Source organism: Synchiropus splendidus, chromosome 7 (assembly GCF_027744825.2).
Source record: "Synchiropus splendidus isolate RoL2022-P1 chromosome 7, RoL_Sspl_1.0, whole genome shotgun sequence".
In the NCBI taxonomy this organism is placed as follows: Eukaryota; Metazoa; Chordata; class Actinopteri; order Syngnathiformes; family Callionymidae; genus Synchiropus; species Synchiropus splendidus.
The window spans coordinates 25,921,756-25,925,948 of NC_071340.1; the positions used below are offsets into that span (position 1 = coordinate 25,921,756).

The window sequence follows — 4,193 nt, forward strand, 5'->3', positions numbered from 1 at the left end:
ATCCAGTCGGGTTTCTGGTCATTGAGCCCCAGTGATCCGTGCACATGACCAGAGCCAAATGCCTGCTGACCAAGCCAGAAATCAATTTCCACTGCCCAGCATGGCCCACGTCCAGCAGCTCCGATTCCTCATTCAGACCAAATCTGCTGGATTTCCTGCTGCACCACGTCAGCAGTAAATGAGTTTCATTTACAGTTCAGAATAATCCATATTGACGGAGGAGGTGTGGCTGATGATGACATCAGAAGGTAACAGAAAGTTATCAACTTCGGAATATTGTCCACAGTCAGAATCAACAAGAGAGGGAAGTTGTTTTAACACATCTTCTGTCTCTTTGGGCTCCTCCCTTCAGATCACCTTCCTCCATCTCCCCCTGTCCTCTGCTTCCTCTCCTCTCAAACCTCATGTCCTCCTTCACCACCTCCATCCATCTCCTCTGTGGCCTTCCTCTCCACCTTCTGCCTGGCAGTTCCAACATCTCAACATCTTCATCTACCAGTGTACTGGCTCTCTCTCTCTCCTCTGTACATGTCCAAACCATCTCCATCCAGCCTCTCTGACTTGGTCTCCTAAACACCTGAGCACATGTGCTGTCCCTCTGATCCTATCACCATCCTGCTCACTCCCAGAGAGAAGCTCAGCATCTTCATCTCTGCTCCCTCCAGCTCTGCTTCCTGTCTTTTCCTCAGTGCCACTGTTTCCAGACCAAACAATGTTGCTGGCCTCACCACCCATTTGGACACTTTCCCACTTGCTCCCTGCTCTCGCCACAGATCACAATGATATCTGTCATCATATAAACCATGAGTGTGTCTCATTAGGAAGGTGGTTCCACAGAAAAATATGGAAGAAATTGACAGCAAAAACTTCCACAGAAGCTCTCCAAACTTTCTAACCATGGCATAGTAAATAAATTAAATAAGTGTTCCAACCCATCCTCACTCTCATGCCGTCACATAGTGACCTTGGGAAAGTGGACTTTTGCTTCCTATACTGACGCCAAAGGCTTAGTGATGCTACTGAAAGTCACCCTGACTAAATAAAAATGAAATGCTTTTAAGCGCTATTTGACACATTATGAACTATAGAATGAATCCTTCCCCTCGCTCACCTGAACCCCAACCTCTGTCTTTTTTTCATGTGTCGTGCTGCCAATGGGTGAATATGCAACTCCGAAGGCTGCCTTTTTAGACAGTTAAGGTAGTTAACATGGCTCGTTGGTCTAGGGGTATGATTCTCGCTTAGGGTGCGAGAGGTCCTGGGTTCAAATCCCGGACGAGCCCCTTCCTTTCTTAAGCTGCTGCCAAGAACATGTGTTCCTCACTCTGCAATAGAAGCTTCCCCTGTTTTTCCCCTGTCCATGTGAAATAAGTGTTCCAACCCATCCTCACTCCCATGTCGTCATATAGTGACCTTGGGAAAGTGGACTTTTGCTTCCTATACTGACGCCAAAGGCTTAGTGATGCCACTGAAAGTCACCCTGACTAAATAAAAATGAAATGCATTTAAGCACTATTTGACACATTATGAACTAGAGAATGAATCCACCCCATCGCTCACCCTCACCCCAACCTCTGTCTTTTTTTCACGCGTCGTGCTGCCAGTGGGTGAATATGCAACTCCGAAGGCTGCCTTTTTAGACAGTTAAGGTAGTTTATGTGGCTCGTTGGTCTAGGGGTATGATTCTCGCTTAGGGTGCGAGAGGTCCCGGGTTCAAATCCCGGACGAGCCCCTTCCTTTCTTAAGCTGCTGCCAAGAACATGTGTTCCTCACTCACGCAATAGAGACTACACTTACTTTTCTGGTTGATCTGCAGGATACCTGCTGTTGGCACGTGTCGGTGTTCCCCCTCGCCAACGCTCCGAACAGCCAGTGTGCTGGTATCAGATACAGCAGAGCCCTGATGTGATCTCAACATTTTCAGTCTTCTGTCTATTCATATTAAGTTCTAGGGGTATGATTCTTGCTTTGGGTACGAGAGGTCTTGGGTTCAAATCCCGGACGAGCCCCAGAATTTGTTACTTAGAAGAAAGATTTTCAGTCACTTTGGATTCTTCTGCACCTCACTCGTGAATGGTTAAAGGTCAGTTTATTCCACCTCTATGTTTGAACTTTCAACCTGTCCATATGAAATAAGTGTTCCAACCCATCCTCACTCCCATGCCGTCACATAGTGACCTTGGGAAAGTGGACTTTTGCTTCCTATCCTGACGCCAAAGGCTTAGTGATGCCACTGAAAGTCACCCTGACTTAACAAAAATAAAATGCTTTTTAGCGCTATTTGACACATTATGAACTATAGAATGAATCCACCCCCTCGCTCACCTGAACCCCAACCTCTGTCTTTTTTTCAGGCGTCGTGCTGCCAATGGATGAACATGCAACGCCGAAGGCTTCCTTTCTAGTCGATAGATGTGGTTTCGGTGGCTCGTTGGTGTAGGGTTATGATTCTCGCTTCGGGTGCGAGAGGTCCCGGGTTCAAATCCCGGACGAGCCCCTTCATTTGTTACAGCGGTTACAAAAAGGATCTAAGGATGACTTTGGTTTCTTCTTTCCCTTCTTCACCACAGTGGACGCTCTGTTCCACTACTGTCGTCAGGCTCCCCCTGTTTTTCTGGTTGATCTGCAGGAGACCTGCTCGTGTCGGTGTCCCCCCTCACCAATTCACGCAACATACAGCCAGCGTCCTGGTATCACACTACGGCACAGCCCTAATGTTATCTCGCCATTTTCATTCTTCTTTCTACTCATATGTACCATTACTACCATTACAGCTGCATAACCTGCCTCCATAACAGAAAATCTGAAAAGCTTTAAAATAAATATTCTGCTATTGCAGTGCTTCTCAACCATTTTCTCTTGTTAACATTAAAGATAAGGAAAAAGGAAAGTAATATAGATCAACTTACAATACAGAATAACCTCATTTGTTTGTGTGACAAATAAGACTTAAAGTCCATCAATTTGCCTGAAAAAAAAAATCATGAGTGGATGTTCAATGACGCTTTATTCTAGTAAGGCAAAAAAAAGTACGGTCCCCGAGGTCACATGCAGCGGGATGAAACATCTCAGTCCATCCACCCATTTGGAATCCAGTCAATTTCAGTCCACTGGTAGATTCTGCTGCACTGAAAGTACTTCCAGAGAAGTTTCAGCTCTGAGTCATTATTAATGCAGATAGAGAATCCGTTGCCTCACATTCCACAGGAGCTGACTCAAGGAAACCGGCTCTCAGACATGCAGTGATCTGTTTTTTCTACGCACAACAGCCATCAGCCTGTGCTGCCTGCCTGCCTGTCTGTCTCCCTGGCAGAGACTGTCACCTTGTTATGGCACTTCCCACAGGGCCTGGATTAGTGAGCGCTCTCATGTCGGCATGACAAAGCAATACTTCAGCAGTGGTGCCAACAACCCGTCCCATTAACCTGATGGAGCTCCAACTTTTTTCCCAAGAGGTATGTCAGCTCTCACGACGCTAAAGCAGGCCTGTTAAGACATCGGCCCGCGGGCACATGCAGATGTGACTCGGCGAGGGGAACATACAGATGAACATGAACTTCAAATGAATCCCCACTCTTCATCGGTGATCAGTTCAAATGCACAGCTCAATGTCAAGGATGCAATTCTTGAAGCATAGACTCTGATTATTAGTTATTGAAGCACTTTTTCCCCTTCACACGATGAGGCGTGACGCGGTGAGGGGGTCGGCACTGCAGCAAAAGATTACCCACAACTGACGGAGGAATTCATCTCAAGGTTGGTCCAAAAGTGAAAAGTCTGTAGCTATTGAAGGCAACGTTCCATTCCATTCATGTTCCCAAGGTTTTCATTTTAAGAGGTTTTTTTTTTTTTTCAATAACACATTCAGCCAAAAGAGGAATCTAATAAAACTAGTTGAATCCTTGAATTTCATTCTGCAGAGTAACTCTACTTCATAATGAGTTCAGGACTTTCTCCCGGTATAGAAGCCTGAAAAATATATTCTATATTGCAGAAAGTTTTGGGCAGATAGATGAAATCTCCTCGGTGAGAGGCATTCAGAGAGAAGGTGGAAATAAGAAATAAGCATTTGACAAAAGACCAAAAGATTGTTTTCTTCCCTTTTATATTCTGATCCTACACCCAATAGTACACACACCAGATTTCATGTTCATATTGAGCTCTGCTCCACAGGTGAAATAGCACTTTCCTCT

The 4,193-nt window shown here is 45.5% G+C and overlaps 2 non-coding genes across 2 annotated transcripts; both read left to right on the top strand.

The window, feature by feature from the left end:
* The first annotated feature begins 1,211 nt into the window (after nt 1-1,211).
* trnap-agg (transfer RNA proline (anticodon AGG)) lies at nt 1,212-1,283 on the top strand. Its single transcript has one exon. It is a non-coding gene; the product is annotated as a tRNA-Pro (tRNA).
* A 377-nt stretch (nt 1,284-1,660) lies between these two features.
* On the top strand, nt 1,661-1,732 carry trnap-agg (transfer RNA proline (anticodon AGG)). The gene has a single exon. It is a non-coding gene; the product is annotated as a tRNA-Pro (tRNA).
* The last annotated feature ends 2,461 nt before the right edge of the window (nt 1,733-4,193 follow it).